General features: G+C 43.3%; 1 protein-coding gene and 1 pseudogene across 2 annotated transcripts in view; both read left to right on the forward strand.

The window, feature by feature from the left end:
- The window catches only part of LOC118934118 (uncharacterized protein KIAA1671-like), a 271,613-nt gene that overhangs the window by 80,640 nt on the left and 177,072 nt on the right, over window positions 1-13,901 (forward strand). The gene's annotated exons all lie outside the window — the stretch shown is intronic.
- On the forward strand, window positions 1,148-5,655 carry LOC130680665 (dual specificity calcium/calmodulin-dependent 3',5'-cyclic nucleotide phosphodiesterase 1A-like; annotated as a pseudogene).

Below are 13,901 nucleotides of genomic sequence, written 5' to 3' on the forward strand. Positions count from 1 at the left end.
AGAGTCAACTGTGCTCTGTGTGTGAGTTTTCAGGCTGTTTTTTCTCAGTTTGGGGTCTGGGTTTTGTTTTTTGTTTTTGGTCTCCGGGTGTTTGACCTCCTTGGTGGGATTCGGACATTCTTTCGGCTGTCTTTGGTGCTACAGCTTTGTGTTGTGCTGGGCAAAGGTGTGTCATGATGAGAATCAGAGGGTAGAATGAGGAATGGGCCTTATGAGTCTTGTTTGAGCTGGCCTCTGGGACCAGTGGGTTTGACTGACATCTACCTGGATGAACTTGGCTGAAGGCCACCGATCAAACCATCTGTCCAGGTCTCCTTCCATCTAGATCCTGTATCCTGAGAGAGAATTCTATCTGTTTTTCCACTGGCTGAGGAGATTGTAGAGTCTATGTTCAGAGGCAGCCAACTGTTATTTTGGGGCCCCAAGACATGAGGTGCATAAATGGTACATTTCTACCAACCATCCCCAGCTCTCTTGGGGTTATCTAAACCTAAGTCCTCTCCTCTGGCAGGAAAAATCCCTACTTCTCCTATGTATGCACTGCACTCCTAATTCTTGTGCCCTTTGTAAATGGCACCTTCACCAAGGATGATTTGGGTCTTCAGTGCCAACTCCGGAGAATGCTTGATTTCATCAAAATGTTCATTTGAGAGGTACCTTTGAAAAGTAGAGAAATTGCACGTGTCCAATGAGCAGCACATTTTTCATTGATATGCCGGGGTCTCCAAAAGAAATTGTTTTTCTTTTTCTCCATCGGTTTATTTTTTTTTATTTAAAAAATTTGACTTGATTCTCTTTTGTGCAAAAAAGAGTATGAATCAAAAATTGTTTCCCTAACAGATTGGCCACAGCAAATGAACAATTTGACAAACTTAAGCATGGATAAACTAGACTCATTTCCCCAGTGAATTCACCTCTCTTGTCCTTCAGTTGTGTCCCTCTACCCACTTCTCCTTATTACCTTTATCCTTCTAACGCCCCTCCTTCTGCACCTCCTCCCTCCTCTTCCCCTTGTCCAAGTCCCTTACTTTTTCCCAACAATTCTCCTAAAGCATCAAAGTGTCATTTGCCTCCAAGGGTCCCTCCCTTGCATCACTAGCAATGCAGGCAAATGTAGAATTTAAAGCTTGAAACTGAGCTTAATTAAGGGTTATAAATAATTAAAGGTTTCTTTCATTTTAGGAGACTTCAACACAGCACTCACTCCAAAGGACAGATCACCCAGACAGAAAATAAGTAAGGAGACGGAGGCACTGAACAACACATTAGAACAGATGGACCTAACGTACATCTACAGAACACTCCACCCAAAAGCAGCAGGATGCACATTCTTCTCAAGTGCACATGGAACACTTCCCAGAGTAGATCACATACTAGGCCACAAAAAGAGCCTCAGCAAATTCAGATTGATTCAAATTGTACCAAACAACTTCTCAGATCACAAAGGTACAAAATTAGAACTAAATTGTATGAAGAAAACAAAATGGCTCACAAACACATGAAAGCTTAACAAACATGCTCCTAAATAATCAATGGATCAATGACCAAATTAAGACAGAGATCCAGCAATATATGGAAACAAATGAAAACAACAGCTCAATGCCCCAACTACTGTGTGACCCAGTGAAGGCAGTTCTAAGAGGAAAGTATATAGCAATTCCAGCCTGTTTAAAGATGGAAGAACAATCCCAAATAAACTGTCTAAATTCACAGTTATTGAAACTGGAAAAAGAAGAACACATGAGGCCCAAACGCAGTAGAAGGAGGGACATAATAAAGAACAGAGAAGAAATAAATAAAATTGAGAACAATAAAACAACAGAAAGATTTAATGAAAGCAAGAGCTGGTTCTTTGAGTAGATAAACAAAATAGATAAACCCTAGCCAGACTTATCAAGGAAAAAAGAGAATCTACACACATAAACAGAATCAGAAATGAGAAAGAAAAAATCACTATGAATGCCACTGAAATACAAAGAATTACTACAGAATACTATGAAAATCTGTATGCTAACAAGCTGGATAACCTAGAAGAAATGGACAACTTTCTAGAAAAATACAACCTTCCAAGACTGACCCGGGAAGAAACAGAAAAACTGAACAGACCAATTACCACCAATGAAATTGAATTGGAAATCAAAAAACTACCCAAGAACAAAAGCCCAAGAACAGATGGCTTCACTACTGAATTTTACCAGAAGACAGCATACCCATTCTCCTTTAAGTTTTCCAAAAATGGAGGAGAAGGGGATACTTCCAAACTCATTCTACAAAGCCAGCATCACTCTACTACCAAAACCAGGCAAAGACAACACAAAAATAGAAAACTATAGACCAATATCCCTGATGAACATAGATGCAAAAATACACAACAAAATATTAGCAAACCATATTCAAAAATAAGTCAGGAGGATCATACACCATGACCAAGTGGGATTCATCTCAGGGATGCAAGGAGAAACCTAGACTGGATCACTGACGGAAGAACCAAGTGGCACTCGGAGGTCTTGGAGTGTTGAGGTTTATTTTACACTGGCGGGCTCAGAGGGAAGTAATCTCCCAAGGTCTGAGCCCTGAGCACAAGCAAGGGGAGCAATTTATATTATTTTGATATGTGGCATTTTGGCATGTGCAGGGCAACAGAGGAGCCTGGAGGAGGGGAGTAGGAAGCTGGGAGTGCTTTGCCAACTGGAGGAAAAAAGTGGTTTCCTGACCTTCTTGGCTGTGTTGAATATTTTCCTTATCAAATGTAGTAACCACATTGTTTTTCATGTGAAACCTTCATAAGAGTGTATATCAATACCTTAATTAAAAATTGTAATAAAAAAGTAAAGGCAAGTTGTTATGCCGGCAGTCATTACAGCACTGGGAATCTGGTACCTGCTGGGTAACTGAATGAATCCACGAGTCACCTACACTGAGGAATTGAGGCGATAGCTGAAGTCAGAAAGAAATGAGCTCACCCAGGGGGGAAGGCAGAGAACAGCTTCGGACTGAAATCTGGAGGAGACAACCATGCGCCCTAATGCACAGGTACCTGGATGGTGTTCAACCTGGAAGTGACTGTTCTCATCACCTGCAGCTGAAACAAATGTTTCCTCCAGGACTTGAGTGACTCTCAGATTTTGGTTCTAACTCTTTAAAACTGTTTCTCCCACTTGATATCAAAGCCCATTGAAGTTGGGTTGCAAACATTAACTGCTTTTGTCTGCTAAAGATTAATGATGTTTCTGATAGGCACGGTTCTGAGTAATTGCTGTTGAAACTCCTGAGCTGAATGTTAAACCTGGGAAATTAACTCTTAAATGGATTTAAGAGACTAAAGGCCATGTATCCTTGAACATAATCCAAATCTAAGAGACTGCAAAAGAAAACACAAGAGCCAGTATTAAATGCATGATGACATGACTGATCCTTGTTCCGTTTGGAAAAAACTACAAAAGCTCATCATTCTCTAGGAGACTTTCCTTTCATATTAACCTGCCTGAACTGTGAAAAATAGTCTGAAACATGACTTTTGACTGCAATCATTGAACATTTGACATCCTCCAAAATTTTTCATTTGCAAATATTGCTGTTAAGTCATATTAAAAGAACAAAATAAAAAGAAAATCCAGTCCATTAAAAAAAAACTAAAGTAAACATTAAAAGCCAAATAGCCAAATTCTTCCAACAGGAAGTGTGCCGCAGTGCAGCTGATCAAATGGCTAAAAAAAAAATCGCATCATTTTTATCCAATAATAGTGAAGAAAATGAAGTTCTGGTTGCTGGAATTGAAAAGGTCATGCTGTTGGTGACCTTCCTGGACCCCGCTTTAAGGTTGCCAAAGTAGCCAGTGTCTCTCTTTTGGCCTTATACAGGAGAGACCAATATCATAAGTTTTCATGGTGAAAACAAAAGTAGTAATAAATTTTCATATTATGAAAAAAAATTTGCTAAACCATATGTTTTTTTCATATGTGGATAAATTGACCAGCTCAGTCACTAAAGCCACCCCGCATCCTGTCCTTGTGCCTACCAAGGATGATTTTGCAGACAGGGAGACAGATGCATAAATAAAAAATGTGGCATGCCCCTCTCTGGCCACAACATACTGTGCGGGCGTGGTGTGGAGCAAATAGCACCCGCCAACACCCTCCAAGTGGGATTTCCTGAAAAGAATTCTAGGGAAATAAATTTGGAAAACACTGCGTATTATACCTTTACCTTCCCCCACTGTGTACCAATCACAGTTAATGTTAAAAACTTAAGCTTAGTTGACCAGATATGATCTTATCAACCGTTTCAAGATTCCTGTTCCTTGCCTAATTTCTTTTGCAGAAGCAAATTTAGAAGTTGGTTATAGAAGTACAAAAATCCCTATCACATTTTGATTCGTGCAACTGATGTCACTCAAACTGTGCATTATATCATGCTTCATACAGCACTGGCTCACTAACTGGAAATTTTAGCGATGGTCTTTGCTGCTGCCACCCATGACTATGATCGTACAGGAACCACAAACAACTTTCATATTCAAACAAGGTCCGAGATTGCTATTTTGTATAATGATCGCTCTGACCTTGAGAATCACCACGTAAGTGTAGCTTATTGACTTATGCAAGAACAACTGAATGTCTTGATAAATTTATCCAAAGATGACTTGGAGGGATCTTTGGAATCTAGTGATTGAAATGGTTTTGTCTACAGACATGTTGGGTCATTTCCCACAAATTAAAAATATAAGAAATAGTTTGCAGCAGCCTGAAGGGATTGACAAAGCCAAAACCATGTCCCTGATTCTCCATGCAGCAGACATCAGCAACCCAGCCAAATCCTGGAGGCTGCACCACGGGTGGACCATGGCCCTGATGAAGGAGTTTTTCCTACAGGGAGATGAAGCTGAATTAGAGCTTCCATTTTCCCCACTTTGTGATCAGAACTCAACATATCGGTGGCCTAGTCACAAATAGATTTCATTGATTTTGTAGTAGAGCCAACATTTTCTCTTCTGACAGAATCAACAGAGAAAATTATTATTCCTCTTCTAGAGGACGCCTCAAAAGCAGAAACTTCTTCCTATGGGGCACACAGACTATCCAATAAGAAAGGCCCCATGAACAATGGAACCTATTTCCAGGACTCCTCCCTTGAAAGTGTGGACCTGAAGAGCTTCAAAAATAACCTGGTGGACATCAACCAGCAGAACAGAGGTGGAAAGAGTTAGCTGCCCAAGGTGAACCTGACCTTCCTAAGAACTCAGAAGATGTGAATGCTGAAGAAAAACACGCTGATACATGGTCACAGGTTTGAAATACCTTAAAGGCTTCTATCCTTTTAAATATGAGAGGTCATTTTATTTTTCCAGATGCAAAATCTAATTGTTGAAGTGTTTTGTAGAACATCATTAGAGAGAAAGTTTTATCTCAATGCCCCTCTGATCCTTTTTTAAAAAAAATCTCTGTCTTCTATTTTGAAGCAAAATCTTAAATATTTACCTTTTCAAAGAGTTCTTAATGTTCTCATCAATAAAAATGATACTTCATGAGACATTTTAGTCCTTTAAAAATAAAGCTGCAGTCCATAGGGAGGTTTAATACTGACTTATTTTTCCATTTCATGTAAAAAATATGAATGTTTACACTCGGTGATATTAATTAAGCAAGTATATATCATGAAAAAATGTGTATGTAATTTCTCTATTATTGTGTGAAGCTCGTCCTGAAGAACCCAGACTCACCAGGGCAGATGGAGTCCTGGGATCATCAGTGTCTATGATCCTGATTCTATCAGCTGAGGCGAGGCGACTGCAGCCCCTGGGGGCCATGAGGGGCTGGAAACAGAACTGAGTCTGGTGACTCCACCCTGGGAACAGTTGGGCCCAGGTTCCCTCCTCCACCCTGACTCTGCCTGCCAGGTCACTTCCCTCATTGCTAAGCACTGACCGTTCACCAGGGCTGGTTGCTGAGGGCCCAGCTCATTCATTACAGAGGACCATGGGTTGAGGGGGCAGGGAGATGGCTTGGAAAGGCTAGATGCCCGTTCCTTGATCACAGATTATTTTTTTGTGAATCCTGATTGCACCCCTTTTGGTCTTCTTTTTCATTTTGCAACCTCAGGTTTCACATGAGCAACACTGTGGTTACTACATTCCCCCCTATTATCAAATAGTGACTCTATAGCATCTTACTATGCTATAGAATCAAATGCTAGGGGGGCAGGTGATGGGGGGAGGGACATCTGTTTTGGACTCCCCACCCCAGTCCATTCGGAGGTGTTCATTTGGAGGAATGGCATTGCATTCTGGGGTCAGGAATTGAAACCTGGAGCCAGGAATTGAAACCTGGAGCCGGGTGTTGGGTCAGAATTTGAGCCATTCTCAGGCCAGTCCCTCCTCAGGGCACCAGCTGTCCCCCTTCAGCAGCCCTGGGACAGAAAGATGTGAGGAAGGGCACGAGGAGAGGGCTTGGTTTGGGTGCCCAGGGTGTGATCTCATGTCTAGCTGTGCAGGGGTCTCTGTCCCAGGTCTCGACTGCCACAACACAACAGTGACTCAGTTTCGGCTGACCTGGCCCGGGACTTTTACGGGTGCACCTTAGTCAAGGCTGACCAAAGTCTCCGTGAGGAGTGTGAATGGATGGGCATCTGGCTGGTCTCCTCTCTGAAGGGGGCACCCTCTCCGTCTGTTGTCGCAGCATGTTCACAGACACTTTATGGGGTCAGGGCACAGCAAACTCACAGTTCTCGACATCATGATCAAAAATTTCAGGAATGAATGAATTTTCAGAAAACTACAGAGTAAAACGAACTCCTAGCAGGTTGAAAACCCTGTGTGAATCTGTATAGCCCACTTTTACTGTAGGGTGGCCTCCAGAGGGGGCCCTAGATGTCCCAACTATCCACCGAGTCTAACAGGTCATCACTAGAGATCCAGGTCATCCTAATCAGTTCCCATACATTAACTGCCAGTTAGGAGTTGCCCAGACCACTCCCCTTGGGTGTGATTCACTTGCAACAGGCAGGGACAAAGTAGGGTCTTTGTCGCCTCAACAAAGCAGCCCACAAAGAATCAAGAGAAGCCTGAGCCTCCTCAAATTCTTGCTGGTGATCCAGAGGAAGAGCCAATATTGTCCCCACCTTATGCAATCCCAAGGCCATCAGCACCTACCCCCTGGTCTCAGACACCCTGCTGCCGTCAGCCTCCCCGCCAACTCCAGAACCAGTGGACACACTCTCCCCTGGACCAGCAGCCAGACTGCACCCTCGGCCAGGAGAAGGCGCCCTTCAGATGACGGTGCAAGAGACGTGGGAGCCTGAAAGGTGTAATAAAGACGGGACCATCCAGCCTGGCAGGTCCATGCTTTTACTATCAACCCTTCTCCACGACTAACCTACTCAATTAAAAGCACAACTCCCCATCGGAAAAGCCACAAGCCCTGGCTGATCTCATGAAATCCCTCTTCCAAATCCATCGGTCAACCTGGAAAGACTGCCAACAGTTTCTCTGCCCCTGTTCAAAACAGAAGAGAGGAGGCAGCCAGGGTCCTTGATTGGGGTGCATGGGCATGCACAGCCACCCATGTTCTAGGGGAAGTGTCTCTTCTACCATCTATGCTGGGTACCAGCGTCATTGACAAATAGATGAGGCCGGAGGAGGCAGGAGGGAGGAATCTCCAGCCCTGGGACCTACAGGACTCCAGGATAAAGGAGGTGGGTAAGTACAACCCATTGACAGGCTATGCTCACGAGTTTTTAATGAATACCTGAGGTTCACAAGCCCTCCTAACATCAGGCTTCAAGGGAGGTGGGAAAAAGAGAACTATTCCTAGTGGTTCCATGGGGAAATCAATCTGTCTTGCCATATTCCAACTCTACTCTGTCCTTCGACTTGGGCATGGGGCACAAAGCCAGAGGGGAAGGGTCTGCTTTCTCCCTGCCCAGTGACTCGATGCCCTCCGGATCATGCACACTCTCTCTCACTCATAATTCATGCATAACTCAGATTTTTTTCAAAGACAAAACTGTGAATTTACAAAATCTGCACTTTACCACTTATATACCTACCTACATCTGTTGTTTTTAAACATCCTTAAAAGGAGGACATAAACTGAGGTATCTCACAGTCAGTCAATGCCTGAAGCTGACCGTCTCCCACCCATCCTGATACACAATAATAGAATGCGGCAGAAATACATCACGTTCTTGCCAACACTCTATGGTGGCTGAAGGGAAACCGAAAACACATGTCGGTAACCCGCCACTGGGAACAAACTGGTTGCTGCTATTTTTGACAACTTCTGGGGTCATTTTTCAACCCTGCCGCTTTCAGGAGAATTTCGCCATCTGTCTTTAGTCTGTTCCAGGATTTCTTAACACTACTGAAATCTTGTGCTAGATAATCCTTCATGGCAGGGGTGGGGGTGTTGCCTTCCTAGGTATGGTGAGATGTTGAGCAGCGTTCCTGGTCTGACCCCACTCCTGTCAATGCCCACAGCACTTGCATCCCAGTGGGGACCACCACAGGTGTCTTCCGGTCATTGCCCAGTGTGTCCTGGGGGACAACATCTCCGGTGGAGAACCGCTGCTGTAGAGTCAGGCCACCCAGCCCCCACAGGACACCAACCTCGCATGCAGGCCCTCAGCCCGTTCACAAGTGCCTGCCTAGATTCCTGGAGGATATATTGAGAGAACCACCAGTTTGGAGAAAAACTAACCAATTTGGAAAACAAAATTCTGGAAACATTTCATCATTCTGATTCTGCTTTAATCCCTGGCCCAGAAAAACTGCTCTCAGGAGCTGAGGATCGAATTAAGGATCCATCCCTTTCATTCTGCTGGAGAGAATCAAGTATTGGTTTCTTCTGGTATCTCAGGCATTTAATAAAATTCTGAACACACGCACGTAGTAACACGGACTGGAAGCTCCCATTACGGCAAGTTGTGTGCACTCTCAACGTGCATGACTCCTGTCCTCTCACCTACTGGTGAAAGCCATCAATGAATACGCAGAGTTCCTGGTGATCCCTGCTTCTAGGCTCATCCAGATTAATCTGCTCTGAGACAGCAGTTTGCTCTGGAACAGTGAGAGCTATCATGACTCTTCTCAATAGACCAAGTGAAATTACACCTCTGTGTCAAGTTTCTATGCCCTTGTTACATTTTTGTCGACTTGTCAATATGTCGATATGAGGAAGACATGCTGCGATGTATCTGTGCGGCTGTCTCCTCAGCAGCATTTACCCTCCCCAGCAAGAGACCAGGCACCTTGGCTCTGCATATGCTTGTGGCACTACCAGCTTTCACACACAGCAAATGCTCAAAAAGTTCTGTTGAATAAATGAAAGCTTCAATACCCCCATTCTTGCAACATTCTCTAATCCCCCCCACAAAAAATGCAGAGCATAAGAATGTCACATATTGAAATAGAGTATGATGTCATCTGTAAAAATAAAGATGCATCTTCTTTAAAGAACACTCTGGAATTGTACCTAGTAGGCCAGAAATATCATTAAACATGGTGGTGATTTTTGATGGTCACACAAACTACAGACTGATAAGTGTGCAAACCCACATGAAGATGGTTTCTATTCTAAGCACGGAAAATAAAAGAGAATGTGGAGAAAAAGAGAAGCATGGGATATAGAATGTCTCCTTCTGCGGAAACATCACATATAAATGTATGAGGACAAGATTCTCTACCTACAGGCCACTGTAAGTCTGCACCCACACCCTAAGTGCTTTGCCAAGTGTTGATGGTCCCCATGTACAGACTCACTAATGAGAGCTGTGGCAGGCAGAATTCTACCTCCCCCTCACCCATGGAACCTGTGAGAACAGAGAGATACTTCCCTTGTGGGTATGTTTATACGGTATGGTTGACTTTACCAGATGGGCCTTATTTAATCTAATGAGCCCCTTCAAAAGCTTAGAGTTTTCTCTGGCTAATGGCAGAAGAAGAAGTTGGAGGGATTCAGAGGCCTGACTGGTTGGGAGGTGCAGGCGTAATCATAAGAGAAGAAAATGTGGATGATATTCTAGGAGCTGAGACTGGCCCATAGGTGACAGCCAGCAAGAAATGGGGACCTTAGTCCTACAACCACAGAAAATGGATTCTGCCACGGCTACATGCACTTAAGATCCCAAGCACCCAGAGGAGAAGGTGGCTCAGCAGACACTTTAATCTCTGCCTTGGAAGGCCCCGAGAGCCATGCAGTGCCAGATGTCTGACCCACAGAACAGTGTTGTTTTTGGTGCCACATTTGTCATAACTTGCTAAGCAGCGACAGAAAAAGGATAGAGAGCCTTCCATGGAAAGTATTTGGGGAGCAAAATTTACCAGAAGATCAGGAGAGCACCTGGCAAAGAGCAACTTGTCCTCAGAGCTGGTCAACAAACATTAGTTAGGCCCACCTCCCCTACATGGTCTGCAGGTAGCTACCAGCTCAACAATGTCTGCCAAAGCCGACTCACTGTGTTAAGTCTTCATTGGTGCTCGACACAAATCCTGCAATAACAGTGAGAGGCTGAAAGCTTTTCCCCTAAGATCGGGAACAAGACAAGGATGCCCACTCTCCCCACTTTTATTCAATATAGTTCTGGAGGTCCTAGCCACGGCAATCAGACAACACAAAGAAAGAAAAGGCATCCAGATTGGTAAGGAAAAAACCAAACTGTCACTGTTTTGCACATGTCATGGCACTGTACATAAAATACCCTAAAGAATCTACTCCAAAACTACCAGAATATCTGAATTCAGCAGTTGCAGGATACAAAATTAATACACAGAAATCTGTTGCATTCCTATACACCAACGATAAACTAGCAGAAAGAGAAAATCAGGAAAACAATCCCATTCACAGCTGCATCAAAAATAATCAAATACCTAGGAATAAACCTAACCAAGGTAGTGAAAAGACCTATAACCTGAAAACTACAAGACACTCTTAAGAGAAATTAAAGAGAACACTAATAAATGGAAATTCATCCCATGCTCTTGGCTAGGAAGAATTAATATTGTCAAAATGGCCATCCTGCCTAAAGCAATATACAGATTCAATGTAATCCCTATCAAAGTACTGACAGCATTCTTCAACAAACTGGAAGAAATAGTTGTAAAATTCATATGGAATCACAAAAGACCCCGCATAGCCAAATCAATCCTGAGAAGGAAGAATAAAGCAGGGGTAGGGGGAATCTCACTTCCCAACTTCAACAAGCTCTACGACAAAGCCACAGTAATCAAGACAATTTGGTACTGGCACAAGAACAGACCTATAGACCAGTGTAACAAAATAGAGTGCCCAGAAATAAACCCAAGCATATATGGTCAATTAATATACAATAAAGGAGCCATGGGTATACAATGGGGAAATGAACGTCTCTTCAATAACTGGTGTTGTCAAAACTGGACAGCTATATGCAAGAGAATGAAACTGGACTATTATCTGACCCCATACACAAAAGCAAACTTGAAATGGACCAAAGACCTGAATGTAAGTCATGAAACCATAAAACTCTTAGAAGAGAACATAGGCAAAAAATCTCCTGAGTATAAATATGAGCAACTTCTTCCCAAGCTGATCTCCTCCAGCAAGGAAAACAAAAGCAAAAATGAACACATGGGACTACCTCAAACTAAAAAGCTTCTGTACGGCAAAGGACACCATCAACAGAACAAAAAGGCATCCTACAGTATGGGAGAATATGTTTGTAAATGACATATCCGACAAGGGGTTAACATCCAAAATATATAAAGAATTCACACGTCTCAACAGCCAAAAACCAAATAATGAGATTAAAAAGGGGCAGAGGATAAGAAGAGACAATTCTCCAAAGAAGAAATTCAGACGGCCGACACATGAAAAGATGCTTCACATCACTAATCATCAGGGAAATGCAAATTAAAACCACCATGAGATATCACCTCATGCCAGTAAGGATGGCCAGCATTGAAAAGACTAAGAACAACAAATGCTGGCGAGGATGTGGAGAAAGGGGAACCCTCCTACACTGCTGGTGGGAATGTAAGCTAGTTCAACCATTGTGGAAAGCAATATGGAGGTTCCTCAAAAAGCTCAAAATAGAAAGACCATTTGACCCGAGAATCCCACTTCTAGGAATTTACTCAAAGAATACAACTTCTCAGATTCAAAAAGGTTCAAGGGTAATTCCCTTACTATCTAGCAGTCTAATTTAACTCACTTCATGTGCTATTACAAATACACCCTAAATGTTCTTTTTCTTCCCTCCTTTTTCTTCCTCCTCCATTCTTTATATGTTCAGTATCATATTCTCTACTCTTTGTCTATCCCTTGATTGACTTTGGGGGTAGTTGATTTGATTTTGCATCTGCTTAGTAATTAATTCTACTTTGCTGTGGTTTTACTTCTCCTGGTGACATCTATTTAGCCTTAGGAACACTTCCATCTATAGCAGTCCCTCCAAAATGCACCATAAGGTGGTTTGTGGGACGTGAATTCTCTCAGCTTTTGCTTATCTGAAAATTGTTTAATCCCTCCTTCAAATTGAAATGATAACCTTACCGGGTAGAGTAATCTTGGTTGCAGGCCCTTCTGCTTCATGGCATTAAATACATCCTGCCACTCCCTTCTGGCCTGTAAGGTTTCTGCTGAGAAGTCTGATGATAGCCTGATGGGCTTTCCTTTGTATGTGATCTTTTATCTCTCTCTAGCTGCTTTTAAAAGTCTGTCCTTATCCTTCATCTTTGCCATTTTAATTATTATATGTCTTGATGTTGTCTTCCTTGGGTCCCTTGTTTTGGGAGATCTGTGCACCTGCATGGCTTGAGAGACTATCTCCTTCCCTAGATTGGGGAAGTTTTCGGCAACTACCTCCTCAATAACACTTTCTATCCCTTTTTCTGTCTCTCCTTCTTCTGGTACCCCTATAATGTGAATATTGTTCCGTTTGGATTGGTCACACATTTCTATCAATATTCTTTCATTCTTAGAGATCCTTTTTTCTCTCTGTGACTCAGCTTCGTTGTTTTCCTCTTCTGTAATTTCTATTCCATTTACCGTCTCTTATACTACATCTAATCTGCTTTTAAATCACTCCATTGTATATTTTATTTCAGATATGGAATTTCTTAATGATTGAATCTCCGTCTTAAATTTGTCCCTGAGTTCTTGTCTATCTTTCTGTACTCCATGAACATGTTTATGATTTTTGTTTTGAACTCTCTTTCAGGAAGTTTGGTGAGTTCAGTTTCATTTGGCCCTTTTTCTGGGGTTTGTGAGATTTTGGTCTGAATCAGGTTCCTTTAATGTTTCATAATATTCTATGTGGTGCCCTCTAGTCCTCAGAAACTCCAGTCTCTGGAGCTGCTCAGCCCCTCGAGTGAGGTTGGGGGTCATAGGGGGGTGGTGCTGGTGTGTGGGGGAGGAAAGATCTGTTTAGTGATTCCCATTTCTGGTGCCTGTCTCCAGTGTCAGAGCCAGTGGGCCAAGCACACAGGTGTAAGGCTCCGTGCTTTGCATCTCTAGCTCTTGTAGGTGGGGAGTACCTCTGGCTGGCCTGATGCCTGAACAGTGACTGCTGGTTTGCCAGCAGGTGCCATCACGCCAGGAGGAAGGTGCAGCAGGCTGCGTGTCACAGTGGGGGAGCCTCAGAGCTGAGTAGGCAGCCAGGGTGATGGGGCGCCTGAAGCTTCTCAAAGTTCCCACTGGGCAGAGTGTGCCCAGACAACCTTGTCCACCTATCCCTTCTCCCACGTAGCAAGGTCTGTGCAAACCCCATCCCTTCAGCAGCCCTATCACTGCTTGGAAGCCTCTCAAGTCACCTGCCTTTCCTTTGTCCCGGAGTGTGCAGATGTGGATCCCCGTCCTCCACAAATGGCCAGAATCTCAGTCTCTCAGGCACTCTGCCTGTCCCAGCTCCCCAATCCCACCAACCTCCAGAGC

Source organism: Manis pentadactyla, chromosome 14 (assembly GCF_030020395.1).
Source record: "Manis pentadactyla isolate mManPen7 chromosome 14, mManPen7.hap1, whole genome shotgun sequence".
NCBI classification, from domain to species: Eukaryota; Metazoa; Chordata; class Mammalia; order Pholidota; family Manidae; genus Manis; species Manis pentadactyla.